Genomic DNA, 13,725 nt, shown 5'->3' on the forward strand with positions numbered 1-13,725 from the left:
CACGTGGGGAGCACAGAACCCGCCTGAGGACAGTAATACTGGAGAGGAGAGACGGCAGGCGCCCTCACTTGGGAAAAGAGTCAGGCCTTCTGACTTCAAGAATCCAGGCCCAGAAAGGCCTATAGGAAGCGCTGGGCCAGAGATGCCTAACTTGAATTTTCCTGCTTCAATTCAGTTCCTCCACCACACGGTGCCCTTTACCAACACTTGGAGGCCTTGCGCTCCTGGGGAGGCAAATAGCGGCTCCTCCTCCAGGGTATCTGCGGACAGGACCTACTACACACCGCGTGGTCAACATCTAGTCTGCCCGAAATACCGGAGACGGATTTCTCAGGCGTGGGGGCGGGGGCGGGAGACCGGCCGGCCTGGCTCCCGGGGGACGCAGGCGACCCAGGCCGCGACAGCCCCCGGGGCGGGGCGGGCGAGCGGCCTCCCGGGCTCCTCCCGCTCCCTCCCCGCGTCTGGTCGCGGCGGCGGCCCAGGCCCGCGGTGGCAGGGGGGTGGCGTCGTGCGGACGCCCCGGCTGAGCGGCGGGTCGGAGCCCCGAGGTGGGAGGGGAGGGAGGCTTCCGGAAGGAAGCCCAGAGGGCGGCCACGCCTGGCCCTGGACGCCGGTGCCCAGCGCGGCCCCGGCCTCACCACGGGCTCCCTCCGGCTCGGACGCTGGGGTGCGGCCAGGGGCTGTCCGAAGCCCCGGCCTCCAGGACCCGCTCCAGCTCCCTCTTAGGGCCCCGGCCCCCCCTCCCCTCGCGCTCCGGACCCCCTCCCCTCGCGCTTCGGGCTGCTGCCCCTCGGCCCCGCCCCGCCCCGCCGCCGGCCCCGCCCCGCGGCCTCGCCATTCCCGGGCAGGCCCCGCCCCCCGCCGCGAGCCCCCGGCCCCGCCCCCCGTTTCCGCTGGCGGCCGCGGCGGCGGCGGCGGTGCGGGAGCGGGAGCGAGCCGGGACCCCACGTTCCCCAAGCGCGGTGAGTGCGGTCGGGGCGGGCGGCGGGCCCGGGGGCTCGGGAGCGCGCGGCCTTGCGGGGCTCGGGCCCGCTGTGGGCGGGCCGCGCCAGCCCCGGCCGGGATCTCCATCGAGGGGAGCGACTCCGGGGCGTCCCGGGGAGGGGTGTCGGGAGGGCGGTAGTGGGCGAGCCGAGGGAGGGATGGGGTAGGCGCCCTGTGAGGACGCGGGAAGCGGCCGGGGAAGGGGGTGTGTGTGCGCGGAGTCCGGTAACAGAGCGAAGAGGGGTCTGCAGGCGGAGAGGCTCGGACGAAGACCCTTTGGGAACGTGGCTGCGGGAGAGCGGACAGCGGAATGCCAAGTGAAGGGATGGGAGGGCTGTAGGCTGCAGCAGAAAGAGAGAGCCTCAGAGCTGTCAAGGCTTTCTGACTGTGTGGCTCCGTGGACTGGCTTGGGGTAGTCTATAGCGCGCCCTCAGGGAGGGCGGGAGCTCGGGCGGGGCTGGGATATTGCCTGCCTCCCCCCTTCGCCGGACACCCCTGACCACTCCTTGGGCCACCGCTGGCAGATCGGCACTCACAGTGACAGGGCTTTGGCACATCCCGAGTTCCAAGATGTAGTCCATCTGTGTATCCAAGTTTAGGACTTTAAAAAACTTTCTTGTGGTTGGGGAAAAAAAAAAAAAGTCCCAACAAGAAACTGGCTTGTTATGTGAACAGTGTTTGTACTTGTGTATCTCGGAACTGGATCCAGTCTTGGATGTTCTCTTTTTGAAAAAGATATTGGCCTCTTCCCTAACCCCTCCCCAAATGCGTGTACTGCCTGGGCCAATTTGAAGTATTGGAGTAATATGGGATCCCCCCCCCCCACCCCCGCCTCCCGGGTTGTGTCGACCTTTCCTCCCCATCCCAAAAATGGGGATTAGAAGGCAGCAGCTCACCTCCCTTTGGTCCAGAGAAGCACACTCATGTGAGGGTGTCTTTCTGACCTGCAGCTGCCCCCTTCTCTGAAGTGACTCAGGTATTTCCTCCTCCAGGAAGCTTTCCTGGACTAGTGGAGAAAACTGAGGACTCATGCTCTGATCCCTGTATACCCACCAGCTTCCCTCTCTACTAAAAATAGCCGCAGAGAATGTTTTGTATGTATGTTCTGCTATAAAGATGTGTAGTCAGCTTGTCATCGTAAGTAATGGGGAGGGGAGGCGAGGTATTATGGATAATTTCAAACAATGGACTGGACAAATCATTTATATTTAGCTAAGGAATGCAGCCAGGGAGGCAGACATTCACAGGGGCTTCCTATCTTCCACCTGGTCCTGGCATGGCTGATGCAGCTGGGCTCCGGGTTGGGGGTGAGGGAGGGAACAGGATGGGGGTGGAGAAAACTTTGAAGGGTAATTCAGTTCTGCACTCACTCATTGAAGACCTGCTGTGTGCAAGGCTCTGAACAGCTGAGAGTGGACCAGAATGGAATGGGATTGTTTTTTGTTTGACCTGACTAAATCAGATTTTAGTCTTTAAATCTATGAACAGATATTTAGTATTAATCACAATAACCAATGTTTATAAGGTAATTCGTAGTTGGTCAAATGCTTTCACTGCGTTATTAGCTGTATATAATTTTATTTGACTCACACCTAATCTTGTTAAGTATATGTTCTTTTTAATTGTCTTCTTATAGATTAGGAAAATGAAGCTCAGAGAGAATAAATGACTTCTCTGAGGTCACAGAACTCATTAGGTGGAAGGAAGCAGAACTTGAACCTGTGGCTTCTGACCACCCCCCTGCCATGTGTTTTGCATTATGCTGTGCTGTCTCTGTCATTCTTCCCTATTAAGTCTGTGGAAGCTGGGCTCTGATCTTAGCTCTAACACCATCTGTTTGTGCAGCCCTGGACATGTTACCTCCCCTTTTCAGCTCTGTGTTTTGGAGGGTCACTGGATTAAAATGTTTCTAGAGTCTCTTCCTGAGTTAGATGATTAACAAAATAAGATGCCAGGGACAGCCGATCAGTCAAATAATAAGTGTGCTTTATTTAAAAAAGTTTTTTATTGTGTAAAAAAAGTAACAGAATGTATCATCTTCATCATATTTAAGCGTAGAGTTCATTTGGGTTAAGTATACTCACGTTGTTGTGCAACAGATAGATCTCTAGAACTTTTTCACCTTGCAAAACTGAAACTGTACACCCATTAAACAATAACTCTCCATTTCTCCCCCCCCCCCGCCCCCTACCAAACCACCGTTCTTTGTGTGCTTTATTCTGCTCCTGCTATGTGCTTAATAAATGTTGGCTTTAAGGAATTATTGAGGAGGGTTGTGAAGAATCAGCCCGGCTTCAAAGGGAAGTCCTGGGGCCTGTGGTAGCTGGTTGGAGTGCTGGCCACATCCCTGTGTCTAACTCCAGTACCACTGTATTGGTGAGTAAGTGAGTGAGTGGGTGAAGCCTTGGGCAAGTGCCTTCACCTCTTTTAGCTTTAGCTTCCTGCTTGCAAAACCAGGATAACAATATGAAGCTCTCAGGGCTGTTGGAAGGAGCAATGAGATAATGTATGTGAAGCTCGTAGCTTAGGGCCTCACACACAGCAGGTGTGCAGTAAATGGTAGTTGTTATTTATAACCTAGCTAAGGAGACTAGACTAATATGCTCAGAACAAGAGAAACAAGACTTCTACCATTAAGGCCTAGGCCTGGTGTGATTGTCATCCTCACTGACTAAGAGGGAATGAGTCAAATCCAGGTACCTTAGTCTGGCACTCAGCATCCTTCCTATCCATCTCCAAGCCTGCCTGGCTAGCCTTATCTCCCACCCTTCTCACCCAGGGACCCAAACTGATCTCCCAAGCATGCTGATTTTCCAGCCAAACTGATCTCCCAAGCATGCTTTGCTCATTCCTCCTTTGTCCGTGAGTTCACACTGTTCCACCTTTCTGGATTGCTCTTCCCTGCTCCCACCTCCCCCTCTTTCAAGACCCTACTCATGCCTGAGTTCCTTCTTGGAGGCTTCTCTGTCCACCCATCCATCAAAGCACCTCTTTTTCCTTGGAACTCCTGTGGCATTTTCTGTCTTCATCTCTCCTGACTTTTATACACTGCCTGGGGGTGATTCTTTAGTGAAATCCACCAACACTTGGTGTGTGTGTCATAGTACAAGAGTCTGTGCTAAGTTCTGATGATACAAAAATGAAAAAGATAAAGGTCCTTGTTTTCATGGCGTGTATAATGCAGTAAAAGGTCAAGAGAGGGGTTCAAAAAGTGACAATTCAAGGTACAAGGTGAGTGGCCCATGGTATTATGTGAGTTCGAACAAGGAGATTAACCACCTCAATTCTGGAGAAGCACCTCATGCAGCGGGTGGCATTTGATGTGAACTTTGAAGAGTGGCTTGCAGTTGAGCAGAAGGGAGGAAGGATCAGCCTGTAGAGAGGCACTGAGAGTGTGGGCTGGTGAGTAGGTTGCATGAAGAGAAATAGAAGGCTGGACCAGGTAGACAGTGGGCCTATTGTGGGTGGCCGCAAATGCACAGCCAAAGAATCTCATCCATTCGTCCGACCGTTCCGTCATAAGGAGCTGAGTGCCCACCATTGCAGGCATTGGGCTGCTGCTGGAGAGACAGGAACTTGGCAGGTTTTCAAGCAGGGGCCACAGAAGCAGGGCGAGGTCTAAGGAGGGTGAGTCTGGGGCCCAGGAAGGAGGAAAATCATGGTGGGGAGAGCAATGGGCAGCTGTGAGGAATGGCAAGGTGGAGCTAGAACTGGGACATTTTGGAAGCAGGGTTAGAGCATTTGTGAATTAATTGAATGGGGGTGGTGAGGAGAGGAGGAAGGGGCACTGAAGCTGATTCTAAGCTGGGTGACTGGGAATGTGCAAGGCCATTTACTGTTTCCATTGTGTACCATCATTTCTCCAAGTAGATGATAAGCCCCTTCAGGGGGTGGATTCTGACTCCCTCTGTGTTCTTCCTGGCCCACTACTCACTGCTGAGCATCACAGAGTGGGCACAGTGTGTACCTCTGATGTCCTCAAGAAATGAATCTTGTATCTTCTAGAATGCCAGATTTGTATCCGCAGCAGTCTTTGTGCATGGGCCTGGCTTTCTCCAGTGTCATGTTTCTGCAGAGAGCCAAGTGTTTCCTGTATATATTTTCATACCCCGAGGTAACTACCCTTTCAACTCCTGCTGCAGATTTCTCTCTCACTTGATGGGCATTTTCCACCACGTTTTTATTGCTCCACAAGAGAAAGTTTGGATGTGGTAGAGATGAAAACAACAACATGTCCTGTTCCTTTACATCAGCCCCATAGGGGATGTGCGTTACACTCAGGTCTCAGTAAAGTTCAACAGTTTTACATATCTTGAAAGTTCGGGTCATTTTGTGAGTGGTCAAAATGACAAATGTTAAGCCCTTGATGCCAAGGTCTACTCCACAGATGGCAAATATGTATAGCATGGATTCTGTTCCTTCTGTAACTGCCCACAGCAGACATTACTAATAGATCACAGCTGTCTTAACCACAGGCCAGGGCTTGGGTTCTGCGTATGATGCTTTAGGCACCCACTACTAGCTGAGTGAACTTGGGGTAGCAGCTGGAACCAGTTTACCATTTCTGGTTTTCTCCATCTGTTGATTGACTAGGTTCTAGATGGGAGGCCTCCTCTCCAAAGAGTGGCCACTGCTGGACGGAATTCACCCTAGAGTGGCTTCACAGCAAAGCAATTACTTAATTTTTTATTTTTCTGCAGGAATATCCTGGGATCTTCTCCCCTCAGTCAGCAGCCAAGGTGCTTGTAGGAAATTCAAAGAAACAGGTCAGTCTGGGTCCATCGTATGATGGGGTCTCTGAAAATCTTTGTGTTATAAACTGTCTAAAGTCATTCTTGGGGAGGGAGGATAGAATGAATGGTATGCTGATGTTTGCTAGATGTCTCTCTGTCGTGGTTTTCTACTTTGCATTTTGATAAGCTCCTAAAATTGGGCTTTGGGGGTAAGGAGACAGTTACTCCCTCCCCACTATTTCTGATTGATGGCTGGGGTAGTCCTCTTAATTTCTTTCCTGGCCACCTTGATTACAGGGAGGAAATCCAGGGACGCAGGAGAGGCCTATACCTTCCTGCTTCCTGTCTCCTCCCAGCAGGCTTGGGAGCCAGGGTAGAGGACCTCCCACTAGCTGGCCAGAAAAGAATCTGGGGGAATCCGGCCAATCCTACCTGTCTCTGTTCTCTATAGTTCTCTATCCTGGCTGCCACAGCAATGTCCCTGGCCCTCCGGGTGGGCACCCTCTGCCAGGACCCTCTCCAGGATCCTAATCTCTGCTCCCACAGCTTCCTGGGGTCTTGCTGATAGCTTCTTTGTCCAAGCACTTGTGCGTCAAGGTCCCTGCCCTACTGGAGCCAGGCAGAAGCCACTTAGGCAGTAAGGCAGCCCTTGTGGATGGTGCTGATTCAGGTTCCCTGGGGGTACTGCTTAAAGACCTGGGTCTTTTTATGTTTTAATTTATGTGTGTTTTATCCTGTGGCTTTCTCCTCCTGGGTGATTGGTAAATCTCTCACGTTCCAAGAACTCAGCAGTATGGGGGTGGGGATGGGGGTGGTGGTTGGAAGGATGGTGCTGGCTGGTAACTTATCTTGCCCAAAGATTCCTTTCTCTGTGAGTTGCAGCAGAGACAATTTGGTGTCCCAGGAGTGGCCACGGACCTCTTATTGTCCTGCCATACTTTGCACGTCATACTTAGGATGCCAGCGTTCACATTTATCATCATCACCAGTAGCCATGGTTTCAGACTGTGTCCACGACGAATTTAACTGAAGTCATATTAAATCTTCATTTAAATCTCCTTGAATTTTCACAAGAATCCTACAAGGTAGCTGTCATTTGCCCCCATGTTACAGTGGCCGCAGCTGAGGCTGAGGGCTGGCCGGAGCCTGGCCTAAGACCACATCTGTAGTGGCAGGTGAGGCGGGGATTCAGACCCTAGCCCGCAGCGCCTGCTTTTCCTACCACAGGCCAGGAGCCCCATCTCGTGGCTCCTGAGAATCACCTCCAGGTCCCTCCTTTGGCTCCCATGGCAGGAATGTGGGAGCTCCCATTTTAAGTCTTCCCCCCTCCTCCCTGGGGCTCGGGTGGGGTGTCTGCTTTCATTGTTGCGCTGTGGGGTTTGGAGCACCGCCTGTGGATGGACTGTGCAGTGCAGCCAGGCACAGTGGCCTGAGCCCAAGGAAACCAATCTGGCAGACAGCAAGCAGCAGGGAGGGAAAGACTTGAGGACTAGGTCACCCCTTGCCACTCAGCGCCTCCTGGCCCCACACAGTATGGCCTGCCCCATCATGGAGATCCTGTGCAGCCTGCTTCTGGGGGGTCCTGCCAGGGCAGAACATGGTGGCAAGCTTCCCAGGAGGCCTGCACAGCCTTGGGGAGACAGACGGCCCCTGACACCACCAGTCATTTCTAGCCAGAAGACCGTCCTGTACATTTGGGAGGGAGACCTGAGGGAAGGACCTCCAGACAGGAAGTTTATCCTTTCCTATGGTTTTGGCCTCACAGGGCTTTGGTTGTGTCGTTTCTTGTCATGCTGTTGAGCCTCTGGAATGATGGCCAGCTCCTGGATGGAGGCTCTCACCCGGCTCCTGCTTCTGCCTCTAATGGGCTTTGTGACCTTTGGCAGATTAGTTGCTTTCATCAGGCTGGTTTCTTCACCTGAAAAATGGGAGTCTGGACCGCCCTTTGCTAAGGTTCCTTGAGCTTTGATAAAGGTGGTTTCTGAGTGGGACGAGGGGGTTTTGGCTTCCAGTCCTGGGGCTTCCCGAATACCTCCTCCTCTTACAAGGGCCCTTTCTGCCTCTGGCCTAGAGGTACATGGAGGAGGAAAGAGTGAAGTTAATGATTAAAACAGAGGCCCTGGTTTCTGATGGAAGTGGGATGGGGCGGAGGTTGTTTACAGAGATGGTTGCCTGTCCGGTCAGTGGCAGGGTCTTGAGGCCTGACTTCCGTCCTGTGCCGGTGGCCCTGCTGCTGCTTTCATTTTAACTGCCTCCTGCCCCTGCCCGATGCATTTAGGAGCTAGAAGGTTCCATGGCTGCACTCCAGCCTGGTGAGTTGACAATTTCAACTTCAGTTATAGCCACAGCATAATGAAGTGAGAATATCTGCCTGGGTGTAGTCCAGCTTCCAAACCCTTTCCCTGGTACTGAACCAAAAACTCAGCCTGAACTGGGTTGAGGTCCTTGTGAATGTGACAGAGCCAGAAGGAGCACCTCTGCTGGCTTTGAGTGTCACAGCCTGTGTGCTTTAGTCTATACTCAGGAGTGAAATGTAGATTATTTTTTGAGTATCTATTGTTTAATACTGTCTGTGCTTTTGGGTTTATCACACCTCTTCTCTGCTTAGTCTTCCTTCCCAATCCTCAGACAGTGGTGGGAAATTAACTGTATTTTGAATACTCACTTTTTGAGAGTCTTGTGACCATATCTATGCTCAATGGTCAGTGTTTGTTCAAATATCTGACCTTGTGATAGGAAAGGATGTGAGTGGAGAACTGTCCAGGGGGTCTGGAGAGTCAGACAGCTCAGCAGAACCCCTGGAATCCTCTCGCGTACTGGGGGGGGGGGCTTGACTGTCTCTGCAGGAGGGCTGAGGGTCCTGTTCTGGCATGGGAGCTTGGTGCGTTCTTAGCCTTGGCCTTAGCAGCGTAGGCCACTGCTAACCCTTATAGCATCTTCATGCAGATTCAAAAAACTGCTGTTTCTCAGGTTAAAAAGAAACATTAAAGCAAATACATGATTGTGAAACCTGAACAATGCCCGTCTCTGCCTGGGAATTCCCCCGGAGCCCTGGCTGTGTATACCCACCCGTGCCCACAGCCTCCTACCAGCATGCGGGGCGCATGTGGCTGGCGGCACATGTATGCGTGCTCCTCCCCCTCCCAGTGAGGGAAATGTGCCAGGCTCTGAGTCAGGGAGAGGGCTTGGGGGTGGGGACGGGTCTCTGAGACCAGTGGACAGGTGAGGGAAGTGATCTCAGGGGGGGTGCTCAGAGCAAGGCTGGGACAGGGTGTGGCCATGCACATGTGTCTGTGTGCGTGTGGGTTAGTATGCATGTGTTTGCCCTAGTGTGTGTGTGGCTGGGTGTGCCCATGTGGGCTTGTGTGGGAAGGAGTTCTCTTGTGTTGTTCTGGGACTCAGGTGAGAGGCCCACCTGAGCCCTTTCAATACGTCACTGTCTACCTGTGGTGGGAACACCCCCTCCTTAGAGGGCGGTGTAAGACTTGAACACAGTACCTGCCAGCCCTACCTAAGCCCTCTTACCTGGCCACCTGCCACAGTGTGGAAACGGAGGCTTAGGGGGCTGATATTCTCCGACAAGCCCTGGGGGTGGCGGTGCCAAGGACAGTGGGAGCAGAGCCTGCCTGAGCAAGTCTCCAGCCCCCAATAGGGCCAAGCCCTATGGAAGGGCTCAGAGGGGCAGGGTGACTGGCTGGGTTTGAATGGGACTGTATGAACATGTAGAATGACATGTTGTGTTTTAGAGAAAGTGAGGTAGAGGTCTGGGCTTGCAATTTTCCACTTAATCCTGAGAGATTCTAAACAGCTTTGTTTAAAAACTGGACGTGCAGATTGCAGGGACCTGAGGGAGGAAGAGCCGTTGGGCCCCCCAGGAAGGCAATTAGGTTTGAAGCCAGAGTTTGGATCCAAATACAGCTTGTGGGACCTGGAGGGTGGGGAGGGAGAGCCCCTAGAGCAGCCCAGGAGGCATGAGTCAGTGTGAATTAGCAGCCGTTGCAAATTGGCTCCCACTTGCCTGTGGAGACGAGGTGCATGGGGAGGAAGCCCTAGTCCAGGGTCATTACCCACCATCCAGCCGGTGGGCACAGAGAGGGAAGGGAGTTGGAATTGCCTGTCTGTGCTCTTTCCCTCTCCCACTATTAGCCAGAGAAGCTGGAGATGATGGTGGTCAGTCAGCCTGTGTCTACGAAGGTGCCCCTTGAGGGACAGTCAATTCCTGCAGTGCAGGGAGATCATAATATAGTACACCATCCAATCCAGGGCAGGGCTGGGTGGAACTTTCTCTGAGGACCCCTAGAGGGTCCCAGGGGAGATGGGGCTGGGCCTCGTGGGAGGGGTGGGATTGTGAGAGGCACCGGAAGGGGTTCTTTGAGTGGTCGCAGTGGTGGGTGGCAGGCTTGGAGGTGGAGGTCGAGATGGGTGTGACCTGGAGATGAACACGGGGAAGGGGGAGGAGGGCTCCGGCCTGGGGGCACCTTGAATGTCATCCAGAGAAGAGTCAGATTGTAGGAGGCTGGCAGTGGGGAGCAGGTGCTGGTCCCTGAACGGGGGAATGACAGGATGAAAGGGATGTTTTAGGAAAAATCAGCTTGTAGCAGAATTCAAGGTGAATTTTTTAAATATACCTTTCTTTGTTGTTGTCACAAAAAACCCCACAGATTCATTATAATATTCGAACATTACATGCATTATATAAAAGGAAAATCTCCTATAATCCTGCCCTTCAGAGATAATCACTGTTAATACTTTGGTTTTTATTCTTTCCAGGTATTTTTAGGATAGACCGGCATCCAGCTGTCTACCTACTAACTTAACAATTTCCATAAGTAGAATTGTATTATACTGACTGGCAACTTCTCCAGCCATCTTTCCACATCAGTGCATAGAGAATGACCTCATTCTTGTGAATAGCTGCACAGACTTGCTGGATGAGTTTTGTATTGATTGTTTATTGCTGTATAACAAACCACCCCAAAATTTAGCAGAACCATTTTTATTTGCTCACAGTTCTGTGGGTTAGCCATTGAGGCCCAGCCCAGTTGGTCTCATTACCTAAGCTCATTAATGTGGTGACCGTCACCTGGTGGCCCTGCAGGGCCTGGACAGTCTGAGAGCCTCTCTCAGGTGTCTGGTGATGTGTGTTGCCTCTCATCTGGGCCCCTCTTCCCCAATGTGATTTCTCATTCTCAAGGAAACTGTCCTTTAAGGTGAAATGGGATCTCTGGGACCTCTTGGGATCTAGGCTCTGACGTCTCACAGGGTAACATCCATCTGCTGCTTCATCAAAGCAAGTCAGAGGACCAGCTGGAACTCTAGGGTTGGGGGGAAAACTCCACCTCTTGAAGGCGGCCTCCTTCATGTGCCCAGAAGGAGGAGAATTAGAATATTTGGGAATAGACCCCACCAATCTTTCTTTCTTTCTGTCTTGTCTTGTCTTTTCTTTTTTTCTCTTTTCCTTTTCTTTCTTTCTTTCTTTCTTTCTTTCTTTCTTTCTTTCTTTCTTTCTTTCTTTCAGAGATAGTGAGCATGGGTGTGCACAGGGGAGAGGCAGGTGAGAGAGAGGGAGAGAGAGAGAGAGAGAGAGAGAGAGAGAGAGAGAGAGAATCTTAAGCAGGCTCCATGCCCAGCACGGAGCCTGATGTGGGGCTCGATCCTACAATAATGAGATCACGATGTGAGCCAAAATCAAGAGTCGGATGCTTAACTGGCCAAGGTGCCCCTAGACCCCACTGATCTTTGGAAGACAGCAAAGGCTTCTTCCCCTCCCAGCCCCCTCTTTACCATATGGGTCAACATGGGAAATTGGCATGGACAGGACACTTAATCTTGTTGGGCAAGAAGTGCTGTTTGAGGTGGATTCTCTGTGTTTGCATGTGTGTGGGGCTCGTGCTGAGTGTAATTCAGAATTTGGGCTTTGGAGCAGACTGCTTCTCCTGCTAGGGCGACTGGAGCTGTAGAAGTAGAGCTAGACACTCTAGAAGCTGCCAAGAACTTGGCTGCTTAGTACCCCTTGCTAATTTTCATGACGTCTCTGAAGAATGTGAGTCCGTGAGTGACAGGTCTTTAAGAAAGCCAGCTGGTCACTCCAGATCCAAGCCTCTGCTGGGAATTCTTTTATTAATTCACCCAGCAAATACTGCACCTACTAAGCCCCAGACTTTCTCTCCATCCTCTTCTAACTGTGGATGTGAAATAGAAAGACCCAGGCCTGTGTGATTCACAGATTACACTTTTCCTTCTCAGGCAGCACAATGGACTTAACATTTCGACTTCCCACAATGTATTTATTTTTAAAGTTTTTTTTCACCTGCCTTGGTAGCTCTTCTCTCCTGTGAAATGTCACAAATGGCAGAGAGGCAGAAAGAAACAGGGGAAGAGCCAGCTCCGGGTCATTTATGAATCCCCAGTGCCAGTTTAGACGATGCAGCAGTGGGGCTGCTGGTGAAGTCCTCCCCAGCACTGATCGTTCATCAGACTTACCTCTCCTTGGAGATCTCGGGCTGGACTTGATGAAATACACTTTCTCAGCACAACAATGTTCTTTGGCCTGTCATCTGCCTCGTGGTTGGTGCATTCATCAAATAAGAACAAAGGCTGAGCGGGTTCCACATTTGAGAATGCCTCGGTGTTTTATTTTCTCCCTGCTCCCTCTCAGCATTTCTTGGAAAAGAGATGTTTCGTGGCTGCAGGCTTCTCTTTTTGTGAAAGTGCAGTCCATGCTGCACAGCTCAGCCTCTCGGTCGTTCTCCCCCTCTCCTTCTCGACTGTGCTGTGGGGGAGCTGACCCAGCTCTGAGAGAGGACTTGGTGAGGACTGTGGGGAAGGGCGAGTAGCTGCCCTATGCTTGGAGCCACCCTGCTACATCTGGGTGACTTGGGGGCCAGCATTGTGCTACTGCTGCAGGGTTAATGGTATCTGATCAGCTCATGGGGCTTACTGTGGACCAATGTGTAGGGTTGAGGAAAACGTGAAGCCTTGTCTGCAAACCTTGAGAAAGCTGGCATCACAGCAAGATAGACCTCAGCAACTCCTTTTGGACAAGGAATTGGAAAAACTGGATGGAGGACCTCGGCCTGCTTCAACTGAGAGTTCACTGCTTGCTAGGTAAATTCCCCATCAGTAGAGACCTAAGAGGCCTGTCTTGGATTCCTAACTTCTCTGCCCATGCCTACACCCCCCTTTCCGGTTCTCTACAGCTGTGAGAATGGATTCACATGTCAGCATGCTCAACAGTCATACTATCAATTCATCAACAAGCAGTTATTGAATACTTTGATTCTTTTAAGATCTGAGGCATCTTTTGGTCCTGGTGCTCCAGGTGATGAGGGAGCTTCTGTTCAAGATGGTGGTGTAGGAAGATCCTGAAGTCACCCCTTCCCATAGACACAGATCTACAGCTACCTAGGGGAAAATTCCCTCCGAAAAAGACCTGAAAACTACTGGAGTAAGCTCCTTCACAATGGATAAAGAGGCCACGTCGAGATGGTAGGTTAGGCAGAGACATAGTCTTGCCAAAGACTCCACCCCTGGCACGGTGGCCCACATTTGGGAGGGATCTCACAAACATGGAGCTTGTTCCTGTGCAGCGAGGAGTTTGTGCCCCACATTAGGCACCCCAGCCTTTGGAACCTGCATTAGAGACACGAGCCCCCAAAACATCTGGTTTTGAAAACCAACGGGGCATGTGTCTGAAAAAGCCACAGGGCTGTAGGGAACCCAGACTCCACTCTTAAAGGGCTCGTGTGCAGACTCACTTGTCCTCGGACCTAGTGTAGAAGCAGCAGTTTGAAAAGTGCCTAGACCATAAGTGAAAGAGATCTGTTTGCTGTTCTTTTATTTATTTGTTTGTTTGTTTAGTTTAGTTTAGTTTTTTTTTTAAATTTTTTTTTTTCAACGTTTTTTATTTATTTTTGGGACAGAGAGAGACAGAGCATGAACGGGGGAGGGGCAGAGAGAGAGGGAGACACAGAACCGGAAACAGGCTCCAGGCTCCGAGCCATCAGCC

General features: G+C 51.7%; 1 protein-coding gene across 2 annotated transcripts in view; it reads left to right on the forward strand.

The window, feature by feature from the left end:
• The first annotated feature begins 880 nt into the window (after positions 1 to 880).
• Positions 881 to 13,725, forward strand: part of TSPAN9 (tetraspanin 9) — a 204,522-nt gene continuing 191,677 nt past the window's right edge. The window contains exons 1-2 of one of the 2 annotated variants that reach the window (XM_047065373.1): positions 881 to 962; positions 5,685 to 5,750. The gene's annotated coding sequence lies outside the window, so the exon portion shown is untranslated. The remainder of the gene's footprint in view (positions 963 to 5,684; positions 5,751 to 13,725) is intronic. The other variant, XM_047065372.1, reaches the window with a different exon arrangement.

Source organism: Lynx rufus, unplaced genomic scaffold (assembly GCF_022079265.1).
Source record: "Lynx rufus isolate CCGP_SWC_20201006 ecotype Redwood Valley unplaced genomic scaffold, mLynRuf1.p SCAF_7, whole genome shotgun sequence".
Lineage (NCBI taxonomy): Eukaryota > Metazoa > Chordata > Mammalia > Carnivora > Felidae > Lynx > Lynx rufus.